Consider the following 19,488-nt stretch of genomic DNA (forward strand, 5'->3'; position numbering starts at 1 on the left):
CAAGGTTTTTTTTAAGCACTTCCACAGTGTTCGCCAGTTAACTTGTTGATTCACTGGGATGCTTCATAACATATAGATCTCCTAATAAACTCAGCTGGGTTGAATGGTACTCATATACCATACCTTAAAAACACATTGTAAACACAGAACTACAGACAAAGGAATTATATTCAGTTATTATATTAATAAAATGATGCATTCTCAATATATATACTTTCACCAGTAGTTCCAGAATTGGGGGGCAGGCCCCATTGGTGGGGCATTGGGGGGCGGAAAAAAAACTAAAGTTGAATACATTTGATCTATTTGGGAACAATAAACAAACAAGAGTGCTATGATGCTGGCAAGGCTATCAAGATGGTTTGCAAGATTTATTCAGAAAACAAAAGGACAAGTACAAGATGGTCAAATCTTTGGTTTGGCAGTAATGAAGGACTGTATTGGAATACACTTACTCATAATCTACCCAATCCTGCTTAGGTTTCAGACAAATATCACCTTCACAAGGACTTACAGAGTATTTTTGTCACATACATTGGGTTTCAGAAAAGGTGTACCTCAAGTACAGAAGTAATTTTGCCTTAACTTAACTTTTATAGTTTAATTAAACTAAATTAATTAATTTCCAATTTTCTCCAAATCACATAGTAGGTAGATTTGGCCATCTGCTGGTGTATAACTTAATCTTGCTGTAGCTAATGTTATTGTCATTATTGTGGTCAATCTGGAATGTTAGCTGTATTTAATGTATTGGCATTGTATTAACATAGGCTGTTTCATGACAATGTTGAAATAGCTTCAGGACATTATTCTCTAGTTTATTACATGTTGTATGTCACACCCTAATCTATTTTAGTAAATTAATTTCAAACCAGCCATTGAAAACTAGAAGGAAAAGAATCAGATCTCATCAGAGGTTCCTTAAAAGAATATTAGGATAGTGCTCTTTGATTAAAATGCCTTTTTAGATTTCTTGAAGTGAAGAAATTAGCATATTTGTATCTGATTGCTCTCGCAGGTTTGATGTCAGTACATCTAAATCCACAAAGTGGCTTAATAGCCTTCTAAGGAGTCAGACCATTTCACTTTCCCCTGAACTCCCAAACACCTGCTGCGTGATCTGAAGTGATGGTTAGTGTGCATGTATGGTTTCAAACATCTTTACAGGCTTCCACCTACAGTACAGATCCCAATGCTCTATAAGCGAGATGAGTGAGCACAGATACTTTACAGTTCAACATCTGTGTTTGTCCAAAATGAATTACCTAGAAGACAATAATGCACATGGGGTTGGGGGCTGGGGGGTGGTTGGGGGGGAGTCGTCCAAGTGTACCAAAGCTTTTTTCCAATAAGCCATATTTCAGCAAAACCTGAAAATCCTCTTCAGAGTCAGCCAATAAAGTTATATCAGCAAGTAGTAGGTTACCAGCAAGAACTTTCAAAATATAAAAGTGTACTTTGGATTTAATAAAAAAAAGTGTTCTTCAAGGAAGTTTAATTTTAGGAGCCTAGTGTCTTTATTTGGATGCTGTGTGCTGTGTGTGTGTGTGTGTGTGTGTGTAAATATACTATGCGTGGATACACGGCTTCATGAGTTTTTGTCTACGTGTGTGTGTGTGTGTTTGTGTGTCACTGTGTATGTATACAAGAGCTCATGTGTTCTTTCATTTCGTTTCTCTGACTGCATTGGTGTGGCTGTGATTGTGTGTGGGACTCTGTATGTGTGTGTGGCATGTGTTTGGGGACTGTCTACAGGGGCCTGTTCAGCTCATGCAGAACAGCGCTGTGGGACAGTATCAGGTTACCTGCGCGCAGACAGCTGCGGAACAGTTATTTTTGATTGCGGAACAAAGCATTGTGGAGATTCCTACCTCAGCAAATCTTTTGTGTGCACACACACAGAGTATTTATCTGCGAGTGTGTGTGTGTGTGTGTATCAGTGTAAATGTGCGCATAGGCGTGAGCATCTTCTAAAGCTCATCTGCAATTGTGTGTTGTATTTGCAGGGGAGCAGCATGTCCCCATCCCCTCTGATGTTTGTTGGTGCTCAGACAGCAAGGTCAGCCTGACACAGACAGACGGGCAGAAAGCTCTGGATGCCGCTTTTCCTCTACCCAAGGCTGTACACACCTTCAGCAGCTGCCCGTACCCCACAGTGACCTAATATCCACCTGTGATTAACCTCACATTACCGAACCCAATGTGTTATCGTCTGAAATTCAGAGCCTTTAGGCTACACTGACTCACAGTGTAGCCTCATAAAATGCACCATTAAACAATTATGAGGCTTTACGACTGCACCACCTGATCATAAGCACATCCACAGCCAGTGTTGTCTTTGGAGGTGGGCAAAAGGGGGGGTAGGTGTCATTGGGGATGTGGCGTGGGCTGATTACCCTGCCAAAATTATTGACCGTTAATCTCTCTGGTTCCCAGAAATGTTTTTATGTAACAGTGAGACACTGAAGAAGCTGGATATTGTCCAAATAAGAACAGCTTGCATAGTTAGTAGTACATCTCATAATGAGTCATATACAAAGAAACGTGCTTGTTGAAAGAAAACAGCACTATAACAATCTAGCCTACATTCAGGGAGACCAGTGGTTGTATAGGTGACAGATATGAGAGGTGCTGCAAAGCCTGAGTGGCATTCACATTGTGGAAAAACATCTTTTGTACATGTGTCTTTTGTTTTGTCTTTGCATTTGACTTATTTTTTTTCCTCTCTGGCAATGATCCCACGCTGATGTATGCAGTCTGCAGTTTATGAAAGTTCAAATGTTCAGAGCTGAGCTGACCTTTTGTGAGATACAATGATATTGGTGTCTATTCTTGAATTCCCCTGCATGGGATCAATTAAGTTTCTTATCTTATGAGTTATTACTTAATTTTTACACCCAGCAACTGCCTTTTGAGTAGTGAACTGACACAACTGTTAGCTTGCTACCGTATGACATTTAGATTAAAGAGGTAATGTGGAATATGGTTGACACATCTGACCTGAAACTTGATTAAAAAAAAAACAAAACACTGTTAAATAGTGAAATGGAAAGATTTTAAATGACATTTAGCAAAAATAACACAAATACCTCAAATAACAAAATGTTTTGCATGTAATGTTAGCTTAAATGATGAAATAATGTTGGTTAGCATGATTGGATTTTTGGACTTGTTCTAAAACGGCATAAAACAAAGTAACACCTACATTTACAAAGGATTGGCAGTTAAGTTTAAAATATCTTTAGCCCCCATACAACTGTTATTTTTGGAAGTTATGTTAAAGCCGATTTAGACATTAAGTATTTATTACCTAAGACATTCCTCTAGTATTAATCGCGCAAACCGATCACTAGTTTGAAAATAGCTAGCTACTTGTTACTAAGAACTTAGGAGATACTTTACACACAAACTTAGTAGCGAAATAACTGGTGCAATCCAATCCAAATGATGACATGATATAAAACTCACAAATAGCTAATTAAGTTACCAGCTATTTCCAATTTGGTATTTTCCAAGTACAGGTCAGCATCTGACAATAAATCAATCACCCAAACATGTAATCTTCCAATTCTCTGTAGTCGATTTCACAGTTGAACACTTCTCCCAAACAGAACTGCCTCTCAAAAGTAAGTTATGGAGAATGAAGTGTTATTAAACTAGATACACTTATTATTTGAGGGTTTTGTTTTTATGTTTCAAGTGGTTTTGTAATAATCAAAGATGAATAGAATTTCGTTGCTGTTGTTCAGAGTTAATTGTCTAGTGGGTAACGCTTGCAACGAGAATGTATGTGTGATGATGAATACAAATAGGCCATGCCGGATTGCTTTTTTGTGTGTGTATTTTATGTTTGCATGTGGCTGCTGTTAGCAAAACCTCGCTCAGTCTTCCTGGAGGTCACAGCTCATATCCTCCCTCGTATTTTAAGCGAGAAATTCTCCCAATAAAGCTGCATTTTATTGGTGTCAGATCGTTTGCCTGTAAAATGGTGCATTGACTTCATTCCCCTCCTGTCCTTCTGATTCTTATTCATTTGCAACCTGATATGTTCCTGTGTGTGTGTGTGTGTGTGTGTGTGTGTGTGTGTGTGTGTGTGTGTGTGTGCGAAAGAGAAAAATGAGCTCCTGTCTAAAGGCTCTGTGTAATGTATTGCAACCTTCTAACAAGATGGCCACATCCTGGTCCGTGACATTGTGACATACAGTACACAGCTTATATGTATGTGTGTGTGTGTGTTGTTGTGACTATGTGTTTCAGCTCAGGGGAGCTAATAAGGCCACTAGAACCAGCAGAACGATGTGTCACAATGAAGGTCACAAGTTCAATCCCTGCGTGTAATGTCACACTGGTGACATTAAGGCAGACGGCCTCTTTACTCAGCTGCCTCGTGCCGGTCTTTGGTACAGCAGACACCGTAGCTGAAACACTATTATGTTCCCTAAGCCTCAATTACAGCATGGAGTTTTATCTCCTACACGTTAATGTTCTCCTTCAAAACATCTGAAGGGCAATCGGCCACACATGTAGGAAAGACGGAAAGAAAATCAAAGAGCGGGGAAGTCATAGGATCTTTTTGAAAACTTCTTCACCTTCACTTTTTTTTTGTATCATAGACATGATTTCATCCAAGGACCCTATTAACCCACAGGATGAACTTTCGTCCCCCTCTCAGGTACCCTCATCTGTGCGTGTGATGAGAGAGATGGGGTCAGCTGTTTTTATCCCTAGCCGAGGCAGCGAGGACCTTGTTGATCTGGTCCCTGGAGAGGTGGCTGTAATAGCATTTCCTGTAGAAATCATAGGACAAGATACAGCCGGGGCCAGGGTCGGCATGTAGGAGAGGAGACCAGTATAGCCGTGGGACTCTAACACAATTACATCGTGATGATCAGTGCTGCCTCAGCCAACGGCTCCTTCAATCAGTGTGATGTATGTCAAATCAGAACTGCTCGTAACCAATTATGGGTCGAACGTGTAATGATATTGACTGCCTTCTCTGAGCATATTGTGAAGATCAATGTTATGTTATATAGGTGCTAATGGAAAAAAAGATCATTGCATTGCATAGTAACATTATGTTGACATATTTGATTGTTAATTTTACATTATTAACTATTCCTAATTGACTGTTAACTATTATAGTGTTCCCACTTTGTGTTCCCACAACTTATAATTAATCAAAATGCAAATATCTTACAACACACAATCTAATATTACATGATCAAATCTCATGATCTTATAATACCTGCCATGTGGTATGACATGCCACAGCTGTGAATGTAGGCCAGTCAATTGCTTATCGCACTGTGTTGCTTCTCTCCATCAGGAAATCTAAACAAGGGCAACCTGTCTGAGGGGTGATTGTCTGCCTGTCACACTGTTGTGCATCTCAATCAGTCATCTCCTTAATAATGTCCTTGTTATTGATCGCAGTTGGGAAATGATTCGCTTGCTCCTGACGTGTTTGTTTGTTGTCCTCCGCCTTGACGCGGGGCATGTAAGAACAATTATTGGTCTTGATTTGTTATTTTTGCTCCTGGTGATGCCTCTCTTGTCAGCCGGGTTGTCTGGGCTATTTAATCCCCAAGCACCTGAATTAAGAGAGTTGTTTTAATGATTTTTTTGTCTGTCTGTGGTTTTGTCTTCATTTTTTAATTGTTCATTGCTAATAATAGCCTTAAGTTATTTCTCAGTTTTAAAAAATGATGAAACTTTATTGGTTCTCAAGAGGAAGCAGCAAAAGTAACCAAATTCAACAAGAAATAAAGTAAAATGGGGTGTATGCACACAAATTAACAACATGAGTCTACAGCCATGCTAGCAGAGTTGTTAGGCTGTACTTAGGCACAGCAGTGCTTTCACCTAAATGCTAATGTGGGCACAATGACAATGCTAACATGCTGATGTTTAGTAGGTATAATGTTCACCATCTTAGGGGGTGCACGGTGGCAGAGCGGCTACAGCTCCTGCCTCCCAATAAGGAGATCGTGGGTTCGTGGGTTCGATTCCCGGACCGGACCAACATCACACAATCTCTCTGGGTGGAGTCTGCATGTCCTCCCGTGTTACCGTGGGTTCTCTCCGGGTTCTCCGGCTTCCTCCCACCGTCCAAAGACATGCATGTGTAGGTTAATGCTAAAGTGCCCGATGAATTTGTGAGTAGGTATAATGTAAGGCCGAAGTCACTGGGACCATCTTAGAAAAGATGGATGGATGGATGTTCACCATCTTAGTTTAGCTACATTTGCTACAGTAATTAGCACTAAATTAAAAGTACAACTGACGTTGATGGAAATGTCATTAGTTTTGCAGGTTATTATATTATTATAATATAGGTAAAATATTATATAGGTAATTAATTGAGCCAATTAAAATTTTGACCTGATGATGGAACTAAATGAAAAGTTAAGGGATCACCATAGTTATTACACTTCATCCTGAGGGGACCAAATTTAAGATAAATAATCCTAAAAATAATCATATGAAACAAATGTTTTGTTTGTTTTTAGACTATTTCATTTTTAATCTTTTAAAGCATGAAAATGTATTCTTGACCTTTAAAAATAGTAGTTTTACAAAATAATGTTATCTCACTGTCCACTGAATAACTTTTTTTCCAGAGCTGGGATATGTTTGAAAGCTCCAGAAGAAGCTAATAAGTGGACCTTTATTGTGTGGAATTTTAAAATGAGTTTTTAGACCACTTTATTAGCAATACTGAACACAGGATAAAGCACATTTATATGACACATACAGAAGTATTGGACCTTCTAATTTTAATATTTATGTCAAAACAATATTGAATTGCTAATAAATAAGCTATTGAATAAAGGACATTTTCTATTAAACAGAAGTAATGACAACCTGAAAAGTGAAGTGATGACCGTAACCAACACCACCTCAAACCACAGACTAAGCTATGTTTTGTTTTCACTTGACCCTTTAGAACCATTTGTTCGGTGTACAGGAGCATTCACAGTTTGAAGAGCTGACGAGAGAAGTCAGTAATGACGGAAGTGTGAAGTGTGTGGAGCTGCTTCGTGTGTGCATGCACCGCCACCACCACCCCACCACCTCCCTGGCAGCAGGTCTGGCAATAGGCTCTGACACACTGCCAGCTGTTTAGAGGTTTGGGGGATAAAAAGGTCCTTACAGCAACTTCAGTCCAGGGGAATTTTTGCTTGCAATTATCTGCAATGTTGTGACAGTTCCATGCTGTGAGAAAAATAAAAAAAATATTACCACTCCAATTGAGATGAGTGTTTGGAGTGTCTTATCTGTTCATATCCAAATAACCTATCTGTACTGGGTTACATCCCTACAGGCTATCTCTGGAGGGTAATCCACTCAGCAGCCTCTGGTATCATGAGTCTAATGGAGGCTTGTGCATTGGAATCTAAGTGCCAAACACTGCACGCTGAGTGAATAGAGTTCACTGTCTCCACTATGCACTATAAACTTAATACATGGTTAATCGACATGGCAAGCTGCTAAAAAGGGCCGAGGCCTCACTGGAAGTCAAGATTGCAGAGGCAGTGATAAAGGAGAGACTAAGTGCTCTCAACCTTCCTGCTCAGGGACTGCTGGTACAGAACAGCTACACCATAAGTACAGGGAGAAGATCAAGATATCCTACATTTGAAAATTGAAAAAGTGCCTGCCTTTACAAATGGCACAAAAAACATCACATATGACTGCATGAAATAAATCATACCCTTTTAAAGGCACTCTTTATAAGCCTGGCTTTTTTATTCATACAGTACTTTCTTTAGTGGATGGAGTTGCTCACTTGTCATGGAAATGGTTACCATCTCCATAAAATTCTGCTGAGAACGCTGTGATAAGATGTGGCTGTATGGACTCTCAAATACCAGTATACTGTACAGTATGTCTAAAATGCTATATATTACTTGTCTGATATGTTTGCTCAAACATGCAATGTCATTCGATACTTGCCTTTTTCCAGTTTTAAAAAAACTATTGTGGTCTGGTCTGTGTGATGACTCTGTCCTCTGCATTTACTGCAGGTATGAGTGTTTATCATAGATCTTTGCTGATTGGTTGAAAGAAAAATCTAAACAATACAGTATCTTAAAAATGCGATAGTCAATATTTATTGTTAACTATAAAACAAATTACATACATACATACATACGTACATACATGTCGCTTGTAGTGACGAACCCACAAAGAATTATCACCGACTCTGCAGTTCCCCTCAGGCCTACGGTGCGTTTCATTGTCTTTCAGCTCATTGTTTTGGTTTTATGACTCGCAGCTTTACTGTTTTGATTCACTCTCACCGCTCTCATCAGCCTTGTCCCAGCAGCAGCTTTTTTCTTGCTTTGATGAACCCGTTCAAGCTTTGATAAACCCGTTCTATGTTAGCTGCCCATCACCAAACAGTAGAAAAACTAAGCTAGCAACCAGCTGGTGAACATAGTGCATTTAGCAGCTAAAGAACCAGATATTTCAATCAGAAGTTGATGGAGACCAAAACAGAGCTAAAAGGAGAGTGAATTGGACTCACATTTGCCAGATGACCAGAAACACAACTCCAATTGAATGCTAATGTTGCTCCATACCTGCTGGATGTGTAAATAAGCAACTGGTTGTTAACAAGTTCGCCTTATCAACTTAAAAGGTGATAAAGTCAGTGTTGTGTTTACAGCTTGTTTCAGGATGGTGCCTTATGATTCATTCAGGTTCATTTGGATCAGAATAATGTTATTTCACCACATTTTTTTGGAACTTCAAAATAACTCATTAAAGTGAACAGCTTATATGCATGCTTGCAACAACACCCAAGGTACACATTGTACATGTCTGTGTCCTGCTCATATTGTAGACTCACAGGCAATTGGATTCTCATGGCAATCTATTTTGTCATTGTTGGCCTGTTATGGTTTCTGTATTGTTCTCCGTAGAATACTGCATTTGTTTTTGTGATTTGTCATCACTGTTACTCAGCTGTCAAACATTATTTCACGCTACCAAGAGCCAGACTCTGAATAGCCTCATTGCAGATCTCTGGATGTGTTGTGCCTCAATTCTCATGTCCTAATGTCCAGAATGGTTTAGAATAGGCTCATACGTGGATCAGTTCTGTCTATAAAATCAAACACTCTCTTGCCACAGCTGTTCCCATGTGTTTCTCAGATACACCGCATCTCTCGCTCTGCTGTATACTTTTCTTTCTAAAAAATCCACTTTAAAAGACATCCTGCTTCCTGTCTAGTTGACAGCTGAGTGAAATTTTAAAGCCGATGCTTTTACATGCCATTTGATGATGAATCATTCCTTTTCTTTCTTCCCGTTTTTTCCCCCTTTCCCTTCAGCACTCCGTAGTGGTTTAAAGAAGCCTGAGTCTGTTCTCTTCACATCTGTAAGGATTTGCACTGAAAGATTGACACAGTGGATGAGCGCTACGATATTGAGGTGAAGGTGGCCAAGAATGAGAAAGAGGTACTTGTCTTTGTAATGGAAATGAACACAAGTTTAACTCTGTCAGAATTTTTTATGGAAGCTAACCGCACTTATACTTTACCTGAGATAACCTCCAGCTCTTTGAAGATCAAATGCTGCACTCTCATCTTAATCCTCCTTCCAAGATTACATCTATTTACGTCTCTAACAACACCAAAGTAAAATTATGATCTTGTATGCTCTGTCTGAACTCACAGGGAATTGCAGAGATTGGTATGAAAAGCCATGCGTCATGTCAGATTGTATTCTGCCGACTTTGTGATCTGCTCTAATCCACAAAGGATACAGAATAAAAGACATTCTGTATTCATGCTGTATTTGCCTGCAACACATCCACACCAGACTTGAAGATTGCAGAGAGAAAAATAAACCCTCGCTTATTTTCTGTTGCTGACCCTCAGATCCAGTTCGTGACTTTAGAAGGTGTTGGAACAGAGAGTTCATAAGAGGCCAAACCTGAAGCGAGTGAAGCCGTCTGGAGACCAAATTGAAACGCCATGAAGGCGGAGGAAGCAAGGCCAGAGGCAGTGGCTTACTCTACTTTTTCTCATAGAAGCATATTTTTTAGATTTGAGGGGAAGGTTCATTGCTTGGCATTTTACAGATGCAGTTAAGTACATTATTTGATAGTGTTGCTCTCTAGAAACAAAAACAAAACTAAATAGCTGTTACATCTTCCGTCACATTCAGTTTTATTTTCATGCCGGGTCACTGTACAGTTTGAAGGGTGTCATGATGTGCAGAATAGATGCCCTTGTGAACTACTACCTCCTCACTCACTGTCTCTCATTTTGAATATGAATGTCACCTAAAATGTAAATGTTAGTGACTCCAGTCTACAGCTCCAGTAACTCCACATGAAATCCAATTTTTCACATCCCATGCAGGTATTTCATGCCTGTACCACCTTTTAAGGCCTGTTAATGAATACAGGTTTTTTTAAAATGACATTATCGTCTTCTGCAAACAAACATGCTCACATGCTTACTGTAAGACATATTTTGCAGGGAAACAGCTGTATAATTTAGAAATTGTTAGAAGAGGTCATAATGAACAATTTTATTGTTAAATGTACAGGTAATAGTTAGTCAATGTAACAAAAAACAGAGCTCTTAAAAACACCCAGCAAATCAGTCGTCGCTGGAGTTTAATGATCCCTGACCTTGGAAATTACATTTCAAATTATGTGCATTGGAGAAGCCTTGCCTGAGATCCCAAGACTCTCAATGCAATTGAATGATAATGTGAAATAAGGTAAATTAGTTATACTGTATGTAGGTCAAGGTTGGCACAAGTTTTTACAGTCAGTACTTCTCCCTCTCTCCTCAATAACATACAACAGCTACCCTACAGTAATAATTAAGTCAGTGTCAGTCCAATCTGGCAACACTTGTAGGGACATTTTCTGTGCTGTTTGGTCAGCATCAGTTTTAAATATTGCAGGTAGGAATTTTACAAACAGTAACAGCCATCTATGAGCTGCAAAGGGCTGCAGGCGACAGGCTCTTACTGTGGTTTGTGACTAGCACACCTCCAACACATCAACAAGGTAAACAACTTTACCTTACTGTGCAGTGCAGTGGAAAAACACTCGGCGCAGCTCGACTGCACACAGCCGTTCATGGCATGGCTCGGCACGAATACCTCCCCTACTATGGAAAAACCCTATAAGTCTCTAGAATGACAGTCTGTTAGTTGTGCCGACAATGGTTCTATGACCAAAACATTGCAGATGGCATAAATTGATTATTTTTGCATCTAAGTAGCTTCTTCTACTTTTTTTTTTAGATACAGGCGTGTGATCAAAGCATGCTCATTCACCGTTTATGGAATTGCCCTCAAAACCCAAGAGTTTTGTAGCTGGCTGCTAGGACATTCCATTTGTGCCGTGTTTCTGGTGATCCTTCGCCTCTAAGTGACGACCCCCACCCCCCTTACTAGACTGGACACACACAACTATCACACTGAGAGGGAATCTTACAGTTACAGAGTAGAAACCTACACACAGTATGGAGGTTCCTGACACACGGTCAAGAACCTCTTAATAATAAAATAGGTGGATAAATGAAATTGAAAGTGGTCAGATACTTAAATCACATTAAAGGCCCTTGAGATCTGGCCCACTCAGGAAGCAGCTTACAGGATGCGTGTACTGCAGTGTAACTACAGTGAGTATGATACACATGAGTGCTCCGGGACTCTCTCTGCTGTTATAGCCTTTTTTTCCCTCTGATATTGTTTGTTTGTTTTTCTTGTTATACCCGTTAAAAGACTATTTAGGAACATCAAATGAGGACTTACTCTTATACTTAAGTGCCTAAAGTTTCTATATTACACCACTGCAAAACATATGTCGGTTTTCCAAGAAAAGAAAATCAGCATCTTTAAGGATCTTCAGTGTGACACACTGGCATATGAATCTGCAGATTATTATTACCCAGAACTGTCCTTTACATAGGATTATATCTACTTTACATTCTGAACTGTTGGTGGCAGTATAGGTCAGGATGCTGACACCATAACAAATTAGGGATCTGACTCGTACTTACAGTGTTCACTTTATCATAATCTCCACCAGGGGCTGTCCAAGCATCACCCTCCATTCATCCGTTCATTCTGATGCATGAAAATGGGTTGCAGGAATGACAGTACACTGGCAAGGAGATCACACTTCAGCCCACTGTGTAATTTAAGTGAACTGGCCCAAAGACACTATACAGTGTGTGTGTGTATAATAACTAAGCCAATATTAGAGGGATCAATACTCAGTTTGTACATTACATTCTTATTCAGAGCATCTTACAATAAGTGAGCAGGTAGAGTTTCAGTGGATTGTTGAAAAATACATGTTGTGATTGCAGGTGGCAGAAGTACATGTTTTTTTTTATGCTGAACAGATGGCCTTGTTGTGATTGGACACAGATGGAGTTTCCGAGGTAATATCAAATATCCCACACAATGTCATATTTGCCCCAGCTTTGACTCCAAAGCAGGAATTATTTCAAAGCTTTATTGTTTGCTGCTGTCTTACGTGTGTGTCAGTGCAGCTTAGACTGAAACAAGCAAGAAATAAGCCACAAGAACCCACATCTTGCCATAAATTGCTAATATTTCTGTACAGTCACATGGCTCAACATGAAGTGTCTTTGATAGGCTTTGAATATACCTCTCATGTATCAACCAAAGTCTTGGCGGAGAGATCCATCTAGATACTGATATTTATCTTTTTATGTTTGTTGATGTGGCGGCGCTAGGACTCAGAGGAGCCTCGCAGAGGTGTCATGGGAGTGATTCAGTTAAACATCTGTGATGGGAGGTGCCCACTTCATAACCTCAGTGACATCCTCTCTCTCTTACTCACCCCTATTTCTTAACTGTGTATCAAAGCCAGGTTTCTACATACGCACTTTGGCTTCTTCACATGGGATACTTTGATTACACCGTGTGTTTTAATAGATAAGAAAACTGATATTTTCTGGCAGAATGCCAGTAGCAATCACTGTTATTATAAAAAGTAAATACTTTCAGGCTTGAATATTCTACACATAATGATAAATAAACACGCGAGTGATGACTTTTAATGATACGGTAGTGAAATAGCCACTGACAATGTGGCAAAGATCCATATATGGACATTAGGTGAATGCCAGTGGTGGATTTTTGGTCATGAGAACGCTTGGCAACAGTTGCTGCCTGGTGAGAGAAGTTACCAAATGGACTGGAAGAGACAAGTGTTTCCTTTGTGTGTTTGAAAGGCTCTCACACCTGACAGTGGGTTTAGGTTATGGATGCTTAAGAAAGCAGAAATCCAGTAGCTAGAAATCTCTCTGTACACAACATGAAAGAGCTTTTACCTTTAAACCACATTCTTCACATAACTGTATCAAGCCAAATTTTTTGACAAACTCTCACATTCTCCTGGCTGGATTCAACATTTCGTAAAAGTCAACAAATGAGGGATTCGGTGTTTGCTTTGGTTAGACTTATAGCTGATGTGACGGAGTCCCTCAGGGACCCGTTCCGGGGTCCCTGAACATGTGAAAGAGTTAGAACTTGAGCCAGGTGGGTCACAGCAAGGCTTTTAATCCCTGCCTGAGCCTCCTGCCCGCTACGTGTAATTGATCATTATAAATCATTTTATGTAATGGAAATTAGCCGTGGAAGGGGGTCAGAGGGCTTACTGCAAGGAAAGGACTCAAAGCCGTGTTCATCATGCACATTAACAGTAGAGGCTCGAATTTCATATGTAACGGTTACTCTTGCAGTGATTCATGTATGTAATCCACCTCGATCTAATGTTGTCATATATTAAAATGATGTACATTCCACAATTCGTGAAGGTTTTGGCAATGTCTGTCTGTTGGTCGGTCCACCACATTGGTCCAGACTGAAAAAGCTCAGAAACTATCAGATGGATTCATCTTCATATCATATCTTTCAAAATGAAAAATTACTTGAGGTTATTATCACTTATGGACTGTAAGGATGCCCATCTAAAAATGAAGTCAAACACAAAATCATTAAAAAAACACTCTTAATTCAAGGTTCAGCTTCAGCTGTACTTTAGCGCTATTTAGCAAATAAGCGCTATTTAGCAAATAAACATTGTACTGGCTAATCATCTGCATGTTAGCATTATTATAGCATTTAGCTCAAAGCTCCTCTGTGCCTAAGTACAGCCTCATGGATCCACTACCAGTTGACTCCTACATTTACTTGTATTTTGTTTTTAAAAGCATTTACTTTTATCAGTTATGTAACGTTCATGTTATTTTGTAGATGTGTATCTATGTACACATTATTGACATCAAGGCAGCATATATGCTTGTATCATTTTCATGGGAGTGGCACTGATGTCGTTGTCATGGTACACAATCTCTATGCATCTTAATGGCCTGATCCACACTTTAACATGACTGGTGTGACACTGTTTCATATCTTTCACTTACTCATATCAGGACCTTTGGGAGAAAGATGGTGCCACAGATGGACACATCAATCTGATATTCTCATGATAATCCTATTGTTTGTCTATAGAATGTGTCAGACCAGTGGTCAGTATTAAGTCAAACATGAACCATGCACCAGGGAAATAATCCAGATGTTTGCTACAGCAGGTTTCTATCCTTCGTTGACAGTTCTGTCTTTGGTTGTACACAGTAGGGAAATACAGGAAGGAACAGGAGACAGATCAAAATGATAAAAGTTCTAGACTTTACCCAGGATGCTGCAGGTATTTGGTATGCACACCGACCAGCTGAGACACCAAGACATCCAAGATACCAATCATCCATCATACGTACACAGCGAGAGAAAGGTTGTAGTATGTGTTAATCCATTTTAAGTTGATGTCTGACATTTATGACATGACTTTCCAGTACTTCACAGAGAGATCCTGATTATATTTTAAGCTGCTGCATCCCTTAATGTCCTGGTTTTTTGTTGTTAAGGAAACCTTTGTTTTTATATAGCTATGCTAACGCTGTTGCAGAATCACATATGGGACTTTCATCATTAACTATAACACTTTTCTACAACTGAAAACAACTTTGAAGGCAAATCCCATCCTCACCTCTAATGTCAGTTCCACGCGAGATGGTAACATAGTCTTTCATCTGATTTAAAGCAATGTGATGAAATGGGAAAATGTCAAAGGTTTGTTAAAAGCAATGTGGTGTTAAAACCTTCATAACTGGTTCTGAGGTGTTTTATCTGATGTAATGTTTTGAAGGTATATATGTCAGGTAGATTTGGCAGTACAAATCTCTTTGGTCTGGGGCTCCAAAGAAATGCGCTTCCTTGATAGCAACTGCAAATGGCTCACAGAAAGCAAAACAGCCAAGAGCTATAATGTTTTCTCCTTGGTTTGTTGGCCAGATAAACATGGACAATTATCCTTATGTTCAGTGCTACCTCTGCTGGCACTAATATGGTTAAGACTTATGTGGTGATATGTCCATTCTGTTGGTGTAAGGGTCCTTTTTTTTCAGTCAAAAAACTCATGCAAGGCCACAGCCCTGAGGAGGCTGAGCGTAAACTGAAGTGTGTGGTAGAGGTAAACACCTGAGCTCATGATGTACATATAGCAAGTGAGCATCAGCCTTGAGTATAAGGGCATTATACTAACTATAAACATGCCGCAGCCAGAGCAACTTTTTTGGGAATCAAATTATGCCATGACGTGATTTTGCATCAGGGTAATGCGGGTTCTGGGGCCAAGATGTTGTGTGCAAACTGGAAAGCAAGTCTGAAAGAAATCTGCAAGATGAAGGATGACAGGTTTATCTCGAAATACATCATTTTTCAAAGGAATGAAGATAAACGCATTTTCAGATTTGTTGAGAAGGATGGCTGTCTAACTACCCCTCCACTGTATGTCTCTACTCTCTACTCATGCACATTGTCTCTCATTCTGTCACACACACACATACAGCAGGCACACACACACCACACACTTACACAAAATAGCATTTGCACATGCACACAATCAACAGACCGCATTTATTTCGCTTTATCTTAAAAAAACACATGCAAAAGAGCAGCAGCGCATATGGTGCTCATTTCTGCACCAGTGGCCTAATGCTCTTAAGTTCATCCTTTGTTCTGAGCATCATTGTTTTAAAGGGGAAGACAAAGCGGGGCAGTGTCTCCATGCTGCTGTTTCACAGTAGAAAGTAGAACACTGCAGCTATTGTGTTTGTCACCTCCTAACTTCCTGCATCCTTACTGAAATTGCTGACAGACAAAAGGTCACAAATAACAGGGCTGAATTTGGTGGAGAGACCCAAACATGACACCACACTTTTATCAATATGCTAATGTAAAAGAATTGATTCTGAAAGTAAAATCCATATAGCTACTATTGAGGAAACTGAGGTCATGTTCTCTGTATATTTTCTTGCAATTTGGGGATTTTCGCAACCATTGCACAATTAAAAACCTACAATGGTGAGTATTTTGAAGGCTGATTACAGTAATTTTAGATTTTAATTTGATTATAGATATTACCATTAGTATTACCATTTTGTTCGAGTCACAGAGCTAGCATTTCAAAATATGAAGACCCGGTAATCAAAAAACCCAGAAGCTTGTTTAACAACATTTACCACTGTTCTGAAGGTATTCCCAGAATCTTTAAAGACTCTTCTTACCATTTGGATGAAGAAATATTATGTCAGTTACACAATAAAAAAAGGATTGTTAACCTGTTTTTCATGTTGCAACTGTATTTCCTATCCCAATAGCAGGAAATGACATACATCTGTTCTCTTTTTAGCCTCACTAGCATGTCTCAACAACTATTGGATGGTTTGCCTTGAAATTTTGCACACACATTTTACATCCCATTCAGGATGAATTTTCAACTAGCATCACCATGAGGTCAAACTCTTCAGTCCAATACTTTGGTTTATGATCAAATTCCTGCAAACCTAATCACATTCCCAACAGCTTCAGCTGTACTTTGTGTTTTGTGCAAAACAGCCAATGTTAGCATTCTAACACGCTAAACAAAGATGGAAAACATGATGAACATTACCTGCTAAACATGAGCTTGTTAGCATTGTCATTGTGAGCATGCTGATGTTAGCATTAGCTAAGTACCGCCTCACAGCCGCTAGCATGGCTGCAGACTCAGTCTTGTTGTAAAACACAAGCTAAATATTAATAAGCCTAAGTTATTTTGTATGAAAATATACAATTTTGGTAAGTAACATCAATATATAACTGATAATAAATGTTTTAGTTTTGGTTTGCCTTGTATAAATGTCATTTTCAGCTACCATCTTTGGATTAGAGGCGCAACTTGGAAAACTGGTTACAAATCTTTAGCATCCAATAGACTGAATATTTTTTTAGATGATTCTAAAAGTCTTTTTTGGAGTTCTGGTAATACATTCAGAACAGCGGTAAGTGTTTGAAAACACCTTGTATTTTCAGATGCTGGCTCTGTAATTCATGGGATAAAAACTGCCGATCTAATCTAAACGTTTTCACTTCTTTTTTTACAGTGAAAAAAATGTAGATTAATTTCATTTGCAGTTATAGAACTGATATTGGTGGTTATTTGCCTTATGACGATCACTTTTAAGTTACCACCACATTAACATAGAAGCTTTTAGGCCTGCTGGCCTGCCTGAGAGCAAACAGCCCTCCTTTTTGTCCAAGATTAATATTTCATATGATCGCTCTTGACAGATGATTTTTTTTTTATTCAGAGGACCCCCGAAGGATAACCAATAAGGGTACTATTTGCCTGAAGTCACTTTAGCTATTAGAAATTTTGCGCATAGTTGACTCTTTTGACTTTTCATTTTCAGGCAGGCTTTGTAAATGCTTTGTGGGTGCAGTCTGTGCAGCAGCTCGGCGTTTTAAGAGCAGACTGGAGCGGACAACTCAGCCAAGAGTAGATGTGCGATTATGTCTTAAAGGGAGGGGCTTGAACGGGTATTCAGTTTGGTTTTATCACTGAGTGTGGTGGAGGACCGACTGCAGACTGGCTCCCTCTCCTCTACTCATACTCGACTCTACAGCTCTACTTTGTCCCGTTAAGATCCACAGGTAAGCGCAAACACTTTGAGCTTCCTGCATACTGAACTCTTACAATCTCATAGACGTCCTTAGGAAGAAAGTTCACGACGCACTGATGCTTTGGCAAATGAAAAATACGATGCGTTATTTGACGATGGGAGATGATCACATTATGGATCTCTGCTGTGCGCATGGGCTGCTGCTGATACTTTTCAGGATATCTTGGCTGTAAGCCGCTCCCTCTTTGTGCGCTTTTCACGCCAGCAGTTCACTAAGGGCAAAGTAAACTAAAGATTGCGAGCTGTAATAAACTTTTCTATGATTCGAGCAGTGACGCTGTCATGTAAATGTTTTGGTAACCGCGGGACAACACAAAGAAACGCATTTGTCCATTCCTGCGCGGGGCTCAGTCCTTCGGGGCGGGGAGGGGAGGAGGGGTGTCTCCAAACCCCGGGCCAGTTTCTCATCGCCTCAGCAGAAGACTGGGACTTAGAGTGCAAATATGTTTAACGTTGACATCACACATTTTTGGCTGTTAATAATATCACTAGCATCCTCCTATAACTGCAGAATGTGGATAAACCTGTTGAAATTTGACATGTGGAAGGTGTAGCAACAAAGTTGGCTATAGGCAATGTGCCCCATATGGCTACCAGCACACCATGCCCCTCAAGGGTCAAGTCTGACCATAAGATCATGCTGAGATACAGAAGGTAATTGTCCTTTGGTGTATGAACTTTAAACACATCCAGCATCTCCTGCAGACAAAGCCATAGGGCAGTCTTGCAGAAGTCAGGCCTTCTCACTCGCAGATGAATCCACTTCTCATCGTTTCAAGGTATCACATTCTTTGCAATCCCACCACCCCCGAGGCAAAAGGCTCTCTTCAACTCTCATTGTACTTGAGTTGGCCAGCAAGTCTTTTGATCTCAGCTTTATTACATAGTAGTATCTGTGAAATGGAAGCATGGAAAATGGGAGAGGGTGGAGGGGGGTAGCTGCAGAGGGTAGATCTGTATGCGTTCAGGCCACAGACAGCATAGCAATTGCCCATGAAACTGTATCTGATAAGTTGTGCAGTGTTTGGAAAACACGTGGAGAATACCCACCGCTCCTTATAAGGCGCAGGCCCAACCTGGTGACAGGTGATTGGAATAGCCTCTGGAATGTAATGCATAACAGTCCTCTAGTACAGTGGTTCCCAACATTTTCTGTCTGATGTACCCCCACAGCGCCCCACAGAACTGAAGTACCCCTTCATGGACGCCACCCGCCGTTCATTTTAAACTGGATGTTCCTTAACACTATTTATTATGTAAAAGTGGATATTGGATAAACAATTTCTTCATGCAATTGAACTTTAAAGTTGGTTTGGTCAAGTTTACATTCATACTACTAACATTTGAAGTGGCAGAAGATGGATATTTCAGCCATTTACCCAATACTTTTATCTATCTATTTTTTACTGTTTAC

General features: G+C 39.8%; 1 protein-coding gene across 13 annotated transcripts in view; it reads left to right on the plus strand.

Annotated features, from left to right (window-relative positions):
- The window catches only part of cald1a (caldesmon 1a), a 341,833-nt gene that overhangs the window by 265,576 nt on the left and 56,769 nt on the right, over positions 1-19,488 (plus strand). Inside the window, exon 1 of one of the 13 annotated variants that reach the window (XM_044185614.1) lies at positions 17,895-18,045. The exons of the other annotated variants lie outside the window; for them this stretch is intronic. The gene's annotated coding sequence lies outside the window, so the exon portion shown is untranslated. Of the gene's footprint in view, positions 1-17,894; positions 18,046-19,488 lie in introns of those variants that run through there. 13 annotated transcript variants of the gene reach the window in all.

This window comes from Siniperca chuatsi, linkage group LG23 (assembly GCF_020085105.1).
Source record: "Siniperca chuatsi isolate FFG_IHB_CAS linkage group LG23, ASM2008510v1, whole genome shotgun sequence".
Lineage (NCBI taxonomy): Eukaryota > Metazoa > Chordata > Actinopteri > Centrarchiformes > Sinipercidae > Siniperca > Siniperca chuatsi.